We start from the raw sequence: 11,873 nt of genomic DNA, 5'->3' as shown, positions 1-11,873 counted from the left end.
ACACACCTAAAGTGTTTCCACTGGTAAAGGAACAACAAATCCCACATTCTAGAATGGATCTGGTTCCCCTCTACATCACCAATGGAGACGTATCTAACAGAACCCTGTATAAAGGTTGCCAGCGGCGACTGAGAACACCAGGGCCGTCGCTCCCGGAAATGGAACATTCTCCCCTAACGTCAGCAGTGGCACCAGGAGCAGGAAAGCTCATAAATATTTTTGCTGATGATGCAGGAGAGGACAGGATCTACACCTATCTAGAACAAAGGCAGGGGATAGGGAGAGGCAAGCCTGCAGATAAACTGCTGGAAAACAAAGAGATAGAGATAGAGAGAGAGAGAGAGGGAAAGAGAGAGCGGGAGGGAGAGGGAGAGAAATGAGCCATGGGGAGAATTAATCGCCACTTTAAACACTACGTATCGTGGAAATAATGTCTGTCATGGAAACGTTTTATTTAGACCTTTGTAGTTCTCATCCAAATGAACCACGACGGCAAGGCTGGCCACATTTGGTGCGCTTACTGAGAGGGCTGCCATTAACGGGATCCAAGAATAATGGCCATCCTCAGCCTGATCGGCGTGTAAAAACAAAGGGTGCTCGTGAGTCCAACATCTGTCCACTGCAGCACAGCCCCATGTACAGGCTGAGTCTGGACCCGGCGGCGCTGATCAACACCAGGCCCTCAGCTCTGAATCAGTCACTGCATGGGGCAGCTCGGGGTGAACAGAGGAAGTATCTCTCTGTCTGATATCACTTTATGTTGTCTAAAGCATCTCTGTCTGATTCATTTCTTTGTTTAATGCATCGCTCTGTCCTGTCTGATTAATCTCTTTGTGTTGTTTAATGCATCGCTCTTGATTGATTTATTATTTTTGTTGGGTATCAGATCCAGTGTAGATTAATCTCACACACACACACACACACACACACACTCGTCCCTTACAGGCTGAGGAGGTATTCATACAAAGCTGAATGCATGTATGTGTCCTCCCTGTCCTCTTTTCACCCAGTCAGACCTGTGCTGAACAGCACTCTCTCTCCCTCTCTCTCTCTCCCTCTCTTTCTCTGTCTTTTTCCCTCTCTCACTTTCTCATCCAGTCAGACCTGTGCTAAAGAGCATTCTCTCTCTGTCTCTCGCTCTCTTTCCCTTTCTGACTCAGTCAGACCTGTGCTGAAGAGTGCTTCTCTCTCTCCAAATTCAAATTCAAATTCAAAGGAGCTTTATTAGCATGACTGTTTGGATACAGTGTTGCCAAAGCCAGTGTTACAGATAACACAGTAGAATAACAAAAGAAAGGAAATAGACATACAGCAATGCGGGTATAACATGTGAACATAGAATAAATAATAGCATTTGAGTGTGTGTGTGTGTGTGTGTGTGTGTGTGTGTGTGTGTGTGTGTGTGTGTGTGTGTGTGTTTGTGTGTTTGTGCGTGTGTAGGTCTGTGTACACATATATACATGTACACACATACAGTACATATACATACATACACACACATCTGTGCACAGGAACACGTATGTGTCAGGATCTGGCCCGGACTTTTGGAGTTTGTGCCACCCTGGTGGCCATTTTGTGTATTGTCCTGTGTTTGTTTTTGCCTGTTCCCCATGTGCTTTGTGTACAAAGTCCCATATGTAAGTAAGAAAGTCTTTAAATGTAAAGTTCGTGGTAAAAATAAATTCTGTTTTGTCCGTAATTCTGCCTGGTTGAGTCTTGCACTTGGGTCCTCCTGCAAAACCCTGACAGTATGTGTCTGTTAACACAGAGACAGGTTTTTTTTTTTTTTTTTTTTTTTTTACAAACATAAATAGCAAGAGTAATAATAGGATGGTGTGTGTGTGCATGTGTTTGTGTGTGTGTGATGTCTATGTACATGTTTTAGGTTGAGTCCCTCAGATCTTCACATTTCAAAATAAATTGTGCTGCTAGGGCAGCAGAGGGCCCTTCGCCAAGGAGTATGGTCATTTTTTTCATTGTCCCAGTCTTGAAAATGTGGGATATCTCTTTGGAATTTGGGGAAGAAAGCCCATCTAATGTTTTCATATTTTTCGCAGTGTAGAAAGAAGTGCTCCTCTGTCTCAACCATCTCTGCCTGGCAGTGACCACCTATTCTTTGTTCTCTCGGAAGCCAGGTTTTCCTGTGTCACCCTGTTTCTGCTGCTAGATTGTGGTCACTGAGCCTGTACTTAGTCAGGGTTTGTCTCTGCTTTATATCTCTGACAGAGATAAGAGAATCTGCCAATTCATATTCTCTTTTTAGGGTCAGATAGCAATTCATTCTACTTTAGGTGGTAATTTGGTTTGTCCAATGTTCTAAATATTCTTCTTTCGCTTGATTCATTATTTCATTGACTCTAATTGATCTTTGGGAAACAGACCTGGACTGAGCTTGATGTGTATTAGTGGTTATTGAGTTAGTTAGCTTCAGTACCAGCTGGCTCAGAGGACTCTCTTTTCAGGGTTCATCTCCTGGGTTTTCAGTGCCTCAAAATGGAGGGAGTTCTCGGGACTGCTGTTCAGGTGCATCCAGAATTTCAAGATTCTTTTCGGTATTGGTAAAGCCAATGGGAAACGGCGAAATTCTGCCCTACATGCATTATTGGGTGTTTTAGATTGAACTTTAAATATTGAACGGCAGAATTCTGCATGTAGGGCTTCGGTTGGATGCTTGTCCCACTTCGTGTAGTTGTGCATACTGAGTGGACCCCAAACCTCACTTCCATATAGCGCAATAGGCTGGATTATAATGTCAAATATTTTGCACCAGATTGTAGTTGGGATGTTTATTTTGTGAAATTTTCTTTTTATGGCGTAGAGTGCCCTGCGGGCTTTTGCTTTTAGTGCATTCACTGCCATGCTGAAACTCCCTGATGCAGTAATGATTAGACCAAGGTAGGTATACGGCATTGTGTGTTCTAGGGCGGTGCTGCCTAGGGTGAACGTGTATCTATTTTCTCTCTCTCTCTCTCTCTCTCTCTCTCCTTCAGGCCTCAGCAAATAAAGCCTTTATGTCAGTGCTGTTTCCATCACACACACTTGTCCTTGAGATTCAGAAGGAGAAGGAGAAGGGGGGTACACATAAGTGTGGCCTGTTCTGTAGATGAGAACTGTGTGTGTGTGTGTACATGTGCATACATGTGGAAAGTGAGTGTGTGTGTGTGTGTGTACATGTGCATACATGTGGTAAGTGAGTGTGTGTATATAAACGTATATATGTGTGTGTGTGTGTGTGTGTGTGTCTGTCCTGCCACTAGGTATAGACTAATCATCAGTGCCCACCACTTCAGCATGGCCTGCAGGTGATCAGTGCTGGAACATCACGCTCCAAAATTAAATTTTGCCAGACGTCCCCTCCCCTTCCTCCAGCAAGAGGCGTCGAGGAGGACACTGTAATACAACTGAGTGTCTGTTTTCCCCCTCCCATCTCTTTGGGCTTAGCACACACTCACACACACACATTCCCCCCCCCCCCCCCCCCCCCCCCCCCCCATCCCCCCCCCACCCACACATACCGCTCCCAAAAGTCAGTGACTTTTCTAAACAAATGAAATGTCATCATTGCGTTTGTTTCTGGGAGATACAGTTCAACAGGGGGACTATTGTGAAGAGTCTCTCTCTCTCTCTCTCTCTCTGCTTTTTCTTCTCACTCCCACCATCTGATGTGAAATTCAGGTCACCTCACTTCCAAGAGGGAAAAAAGACTCACAGTAATTTCTTAATTATTTTTAAGCGAAGACCTTTTTTTGTACGAGTATTTCTAGACTGCATCTTTTTTCTTTCTTTTTTTCGAGGGAGCGCCAACGCACGTTCTGTTGTCGAGCAGCTGCAGCACCATCCAGCGAGGTGCACTCAGACAACCGACGGAGCAGGTCTGCACTCTCGCTCTCGCTCTCTCTCTCGAGTTATCTCTCTCTCTCGATGCATCATTGGGTTGGCCGCGTTGGAGGCATCAAGGATGAACTCTGTGTGGTAGCGTCTCAGGGAGGCCAGAGAGCGATCAATGCCCAAGCACACACACACAAAACAGCCTGTTCACACACTTGTACTCACACTCACACATGCACTCACACTCACACTCGTACTGGCAAATCAATGCCAGGAAGAAACCTTGCCCAGGGCCATGCAAATCAAACCCTATTCATGGGAAGAGTGAAGGAAAGAGAGAGTGAGAGAGAGAGAGAGAGAGAGAGAGAGAGAGAGAGAGAGAGAGAGAGGAAGGGAGAGAGGAAGGATGGGCGCTAGAATGAAAGTGAAAGAAAGACAGAGAGGGAGGGTGGGGGGGGAGAGAGAGAGAGAGAGGATGAGTACTGGAGCAAGAGAGAGAGGTGGTGGGCTAGGGGTGTGTGGGGGTGGGGGATGTAGTGCATTATTCATAGCCAGGAGAATTGCATTAGATTCCAATACTAAAGCTTTAGAAAAATAAGATCTCTTATGACTTAAGCGTGAGAGGGTTGAACGGCAACAATGGAGTCAGCAGAAATGTATTCCAAAATAAGACCAACGGACAGGCAGACGTGGCCATAGCATATACATTTCAAAAGATTTCGAAAGTCCGACATACAGTACCTAAAAAGACATTTTAAAAAATACTCACAATAAGATCTGTAAGCATAGATTACATACATTATGTATTTCTGCATGTACTAGCAAGTGAAGTGCCTCCTATACCTAAAGTTGACCCTGCCTTTCTCTGACTGTGTTCTACTGTACTTAATGTCAATGTAGTTCTCTAAGACAGCCCAAAACCCACACTTCTATTCCAGACAGTGATCTACAATCTGCTTTTTGCAACATCAAACCCTCAAATACCAAGCCGTTTTACCCCGACTGGGCATTTTCCAAGAACAAATAAATTGCCTTCCATTCAAGCCACACTTCCTTAAACACAAGATACAACACACACACACACACACACACACACACAGACACACACACACGGACACACACACACACACTTAAAACAAAACAGTGTCCTTGGCAGGACCACCTGTTGTCCATTATTTTTAAGTATCTGTGGCTCATAAATCATAACAGTGCGTAATTAATCAAGCTGTCAAAACAGGCACTGAAGGTCACTCTGGCGGGTCAGGGGTCACATGTGGGCTGACAGGGGTCAAATTCACACCACGCCGAGGATTATGGGTGCGGGACGAGAGAAGCCGAGCAAACAGAAGTAAAATCAGATGAAACGCTGGACAGGGACACCCTCGCTGTGAGATCAAACCAACAGGAAGTTCAACAAACAGCCAGGAGCTGTCAAGAGGTGAAGCGAACACTCACACACACAACCTACACACACAAACTCAGGATGTGTGTAAGGATGTCTATATAGCATTTGTCCAGAACTTCATTTTTTTGCCCATTGTAAGTGTCTAATTCTTTGTTAGTGTGTTTAGGTTGAGTGAGTGTGTGTGTGTGTGTGTGTGTGAGTGAGTGAGTGAGTGTGTGCGAGTGTGTGTGTCTGTGTCTGTGTGTGTGTGTGTGTGTGTGTGTGTGTGTGTGTGTGTTCCTTCCTTCTGTGATAAGACAGAATACAAGAGCTAAAAGAGGTCTCAAGTGTACCCTGCTTACTCAAACTTGAGGAGAGTTGACCCAGAAATGAACATTCTACACATTTTTACAGACCAGCAGGTCCATGGGCTGCATTGCTCTCTTAAGAGGCACATGGAGCTGAACATTAGAAATACTCACCTACAACAAATCTACATCAGCTGATTTGTCATGGGCATAGATGTCAATGGTGACCTGAGAAAGCATTTGTGCTGCACTAAAAAAACATCCACTTACAAGTAACTATTGGCATCTGGCTGAACAGGGCATAGAATAACTTCAACGTTGTCATTTTTTTGATGATCAAGACTGGCAATTCCATGGCATGATCTGTACAGATTTGTAGGATACCTGTTTTAAGTGTAGGCCTAATAAATCAAAGTATGTGGCTACATGTGAATTCATATTAGTTACAGAAATATGTTAGTCTGTTAAATAACCACTGGCTAATAAATGATAAACAATTTCACGTTTGGACATTTGCCTTCTTATAAATACATAGATTAATTTAGGTTGACTTCCATGGTTGAAAACCAACAAAATGGCCTACATCATGCAGCTCGCTGTAGAGCAAGTACTTCCCTACACCGATATGACATTTTTGAGTGATTGTCTTACCATGGAGACTTTAGATCAGGTCAGCTCAGGCGAGGGGCGAGTAGAGCTAGCCTACATTGGAGAATTCATTAGCCAGGGACTTGTTCTCCACTTCGGACAACAGCTTCAGGTTTCATACAGTCCACTTTGCTTACCACTCTTCATGAGCAGAGCATCACCTAAATTACCGTGATGGTGCAATTGCACTTCAACACAACCGTTGTTCTGACGAGGACGGAGAGGCCTGAGGTGGCCGTCTGTACCCACCGGAGCGACGCGTCTCCTTCTGCCTTTCGCTCGGTTTGATTGCGCGGAAGCCACGGGCAGCAGCTGCGCTGAGGCAGGTATTATACGGCGTTTCTTCAACCGCTCGAGCCTGTGCGCCTCGCAGGGAAGGAAATTCCCGCGCTGCGCCATAATTTTCAGCTCAGTGCTGCTTATTCAAACAGTCAAACAGTCAGCGAGGCCCTGGAGCGAGCTCCGCACGAGGGGCCTCCGAGTCGACGACTCTCCAGTCTCGCGCTCTGCTGCCCCCTGGCTCCACGCGCTGAATTTCTTTTGGCTCCACCATCACAGATCATTACGAAAAGCTTTGGGCTATAACGTGTCCCATTTTGATCCTCAGTATACCGACCAAACGCAGAGACAGACTGATCTCTCTCTCTCTCTCTCTCTCTCTCTCTCTCTCTCTCCCTCTCTCTCTCTCTCTGTTTTCCTTGCTCAATCGCCCTCTTATATGTTCTACCCTCGCTGTCTTTAGAAAACAGTCATACTTTATATGCATTAAATTCCCCTACAGCAAGAATGGAATTATGTCGAGGTTATATTCTAATAAATAAAATACAAGGATGGCCTCCCTAGTCACCCCAGTCGAAGACACTTGTCTGCCTTTCCAGTCAAATTGTATTTTGCAGTTGTCCAGTTTCTTTGCTCATATCCCAAAGTTGGAGGTGAAAGTCACTTATGTCAGTGTTACATGTCTGCTTTATTTCAAAAAGCTGATAATTTATTTGTTTAGAAAGAAATGACAAAACATACAGTGTAATGTTTTTTATCCCCCCAAAACACAGACATTATTTGTTTAACCATTTCGAGTGTTGTGGCGGTCTAGCATTTGAACTACATAACATCTTAAACTTTTAAAGATTTGTCAAAGACTTCTGGGCATATACAACAGATCAATTAAAACACATAGCCTAAATTGCTCATGTCATAATCTATAAAAATAGCAGTATTGAGGTAGGTCAGGCCGACTTGATGCATAATATAACGTGTGAGATATAGGTCCATTGGAAGCAAATGCTCTGATTAACTTTAAAGAACCTTTGGCCCACTTTCACAGGAGGATGCAACGCGGTCAGGTGATGTCTATTTCCTGTCTATTTCCTCTACCTGTTCTGGTTTCCAGCGGCCCGCCTCATTAGCGCACAGCTCTCACCTGCACATAAAAACAAAGACAGGCGACCAGGAGAAAAGGATGTGGGGGGTTGCAGAAAACACACACACACACCACCACCACCACAGACACACACACACACACACACACACACACACCTCCACCCCACCCCTGTGCATCCTCAAGTGGAATAGCACATTAGTTCTTTCGATCCCTCTTTCCATGCATATGACCCACTTATGCTGATAAGATGCCCCCCTCCCAACACACACACACACACACACACACGCACGCCCACCCCTAAATAACTGGTGTTGGGCATTCTACCTAGGCACCAATCTGCCACTCAGACCACCTCACTGTCTGCCACACCGAGTTCCTTCTGACCGCCGTCTCAGGAGAAAAGAGAGAGGAAGAGAGAGGGGGATAGAGGGGGGAGAGAGATGGATGGAGAGAGGGAGAGAGAGAATAGGGAAAAAAGATGGAGGGAGGGAGGGAGAGTGCAAGTGCGAGTGAATTGGTCTGCCTCCAGAAATTAAATTGAGACTATACAATAGCAGGCCACTTTGTCCAATTAAAACATTGTGGAGGCGACCACAAACTCCAAGGACAAACAGGCGGCCACCAGAGGTCAAGGCACCATCACCGGAGCCAGCTGTGTCCACCCCGCCCTGCCTCGCCCCAGGGACGAGGAAAATGGAGGAGGCTCGCCTCCGAAACGCCCTCAATAGCAGCCAGGAAGGAACGACAACTTCTTTAAAAAGAGGGGAGAGGGCTCTCCCCCTTCTCACCACTGCTGCATGCGATGCCAGAAACCAGATATAGAAATGGATGTGGAGAAGAGAGGAGTGGAGAAGAGAGGAGAGGAGAGGGAGGGAGGAGAGGAGAGGGAGGGAGGAGAAGAGAGGAGAGGGATACATTACTGCATCTGCATCCCACAGAGAAGGGGGTCACTGAATGGTAAATTAATAGAAAAAGTCACCAAGTTTGAAATAAAAACTATAAGACGTTTGTTTGTTTGAATTTTTTTCTTGTAATTGTTTCTTCGGGGGTTGTGAGAAAATACACATTTGTACATCAGAACGCTTAACAGAAACAGAATGCATAAGAACATAAGAGTGCTTGTGGAGTTAACAAAGCCTTTTGAATTCGAATGAGAAACAAAGAGAGAACGCAGAAAAAAAGAAAAGGCAGAGAGAACTGGAGGGGAGGATGAGAGAGAAAGAGAGATAGAGAGAGAGAGAGAGAGACGGGCAAAGCAGAATAGGGGGTTTCTCTGGGGTAAAAAGGGGGCATGAGAGAGAGAGTGAGGGTGAGAGAGAGAGAGAAATGCGAGGGGAGGATGGGTGTGACTGTGGGGAAGAGACACTGTGAGAGAGGAGAGTAGAAAAGGGGGTTCTGTCAGGGTAAAGACAGAAAGAGAGAGAGCGAGAGAAAGTGAGCGAGAGAAAGAGGAGACCCTGGCCTCACTGTCCCTCAGGAACCCCCTCTATTAAACGAGCTAATAGAGGCTCGCGTACGCCATAGGCTACGCCTCTTTCTCCTATACCAGCTCCTCTCGTCCCTGCCCGAATTTCCTCTCTGAATGCCCATAGGTAAGACACAGTAAATTATCCCCCCTCTCCCCTATCTCTCCAACACACACACACACACACACACACACACACACACACACACACACACACACACACACACACACACCACTCAGGACATCAGCACCAGAACACAGGCTTTGTTTGATCACTCAGGAAGCTGTATGATGAAACCAATACACTCACCACTAGACACACACACCCAACACATACCAGACACACACACCCAACACACACCAGACACACACACCTAACACATGCACACACACACACACACGCGCGTACGCGTACACGCATGCACGCACACACACTTGCACGCACGCACGCACGCACGCACACACACACACACACACATACACACACTTCCTACACTGAGCTCATCCTACAACATACTGGGTACAGGAAGGTAATAATCTAGAGCCTTTGGCTGTGAGGTTCTACTTTACAAGTTTACAGGAACATCATATGAAGTTCTTTGCAGAACCTGCAGCAACCTCAGAGAAGCGAAGGGTAGTAGGCGGGGGGGAGAGCACACGGGCGCCCGATGCCGCAGTCCTGGCGCGCCGGTTTCTGCCGAGCGCTTGTTAGCTGCCGGCAGCAGAGGAGAGGAGAGAAAGAGAGGGAAGACGGCAAGCAGGCAGCGAGATGGCGGCGATCGCGGTTTCCAGTCACGTCCGGCGTCGGCATCTGGAGTATTATGGCGGGGTCAATGTCAAAGAAACAGCACGGAGCTCTGAGTCTCAGCAAGCAATCAGTTTACCAAAGAGAGGAGAGGAGAGGAGAGGAGCAGAGCGGGGGGGGGGGGGGGGGGGGGGGTGGAGGGGAGGGGGGCTCTTTACCCTGAGCTTAATTAGCCACTGGCATGTTCCCTTTAATAATGCAGCATAAAACAGCAGCTAATAACCACAGACCCTTCATACTCCTGCACACACACACACACACACACACACACACACACACACACACACACACACACACACACACACATACACACTCACATGTGCACACATACACACGCATACACACATACACACATGTGCACACACATACACACACAAATGCACACATACACGCACACACACACACACACACACACACACACAGATGAGATGCACACATACACCCTCACAACCTCACACTACACACACATATACGCATATATAAGGCCCACAAATACATTTACTCACATGCACACATAAACACACACACACACACACACACACACACACACACACACACACACACACACACACACACAAGAATATGCATACACTCATGCAAACCATGTCTCAGACACATCCAAGTCCCAAAAGAGTTAGTGAATTCCTTCAGGCTCAACTGAGACGATGACAGCAGCGGGCTCGGCACCTCTCTCTAGCTTGGCTTCTCCTCTGCACAACACATTAGATTACATTAGGAGCAAACGCAGCTCTAAACGCATCAAAACACACCGCCTGATGTTGTGCTTGTTGTTGTTTGTAACAGTAAATAAAACACTGATTGGTTAAAGTGTTGGTGGGGACGCCCACACACACATATCTAAACACAGCTACTGTGGGCCACTCACAGTGGAATACAGACGCATCTACCAAACCTCACAGACATGCACACACACACACACACACACACACACACATACACACACAGTCTCTCTCTCACTCTCATCAGGTCGTGTTGATGAGGAGATGATGGCAGTGGTATGGTGTGGCACAGTCATGCTGTTCTGTGCAGTGCTGCCGTGTTGTGGTGGCGGTGTGTGTGTGGTGTGCGACGTGCGTGTGTGTGTGGTGTGCGTGCGTGAGTGTGTGTGTGTGTCACATGTGGTGATGAGGGGGGAGGCCTGCATCCCGTCTCCCTGTCTGATGGGAGGCTCTCTGGGATGCGCTGTCATCGACGGCCCCCTCACGCGTCACCCCCGAGCTGTCGGCTGCTGGAGGTCTCTCTGGGCTCTCCTGAGAGCTGCGCAGGGGCCCCGGACACCAACAGCTGTCTGCAGACAGCTGGACAGACACCCAAGGGACCTCTGACTCCCTCTCTCTCCTCTCCTCCTCTTCTCTCTTGCTCTATCCCTCTCTCTTCTCTCATGCTCTATTCTCTCTCATTTCTCTTCTCTTCTTCTTCTCTGTCTCTTTCTCTCTCTCTCTCGTTCCCCCAGTTTCCTCTCTATCAATATTCTTTCTCTTTATCCCACTCACTCTCTATCCTCTCTATCCCTTTCCCTCCCTTTATTTGTCTCTCCTTTTCTTTCTCCATCCCTCCATCTCTTGCAGTCCTTTTATTTCTCTCTGTTTAGCATTTTCTGTTCATATTACAGCAGAGTTTCGGCCAGTCACGAGTGGTCATAGAATCACCCCCCCCCCCCCAACCCACTCCACACACACACACACTGTCTATGAACTGTCATTATGCAAGGTAGTACTAATTATTACTCTATTGTTTGCTATTCACACTCTACCTCCATTGTTCCCTATTTGTTGCTAAATTAATATATGGAAATATTACTTTTCTTGCCCTGTCTCTAGTGTGTCTGTAGCTATCTCGCTTCCTCTTTGTCTCAGTATGTTTCTGTCTCTCTCTCTCTCACACACACACACACACACACACACACACACACACACACACACACACACACACACACACACACACACACCCTCTCTTTTGCATTCCCTCACCACACATATAACCCTGGTGCCCTAAGCCTTCAGCTTTCCTGTGGAGTGAAACAAACATGAGCC

The sequence above is a fragment of the Alosa sapidissima genome, chromosome 13 (genome assembly GCF_018492685.1).
Source record: "Alosa sapidissima isolate fAloSap1 chromosome 13, fAloSap1.pri, whole genome shotgun sequence".
Lineage (NCBI taxonomy): Eukaryota > Metazoa > Chordata > Actinopteri > Clupeiformes > Clupeidae > Alosa > Alosa sapidissima.
The sequence above is the reverse complement of the archived record's forward strand: the minus strand, read 5'-3'. Positions refer to the sequence as shown.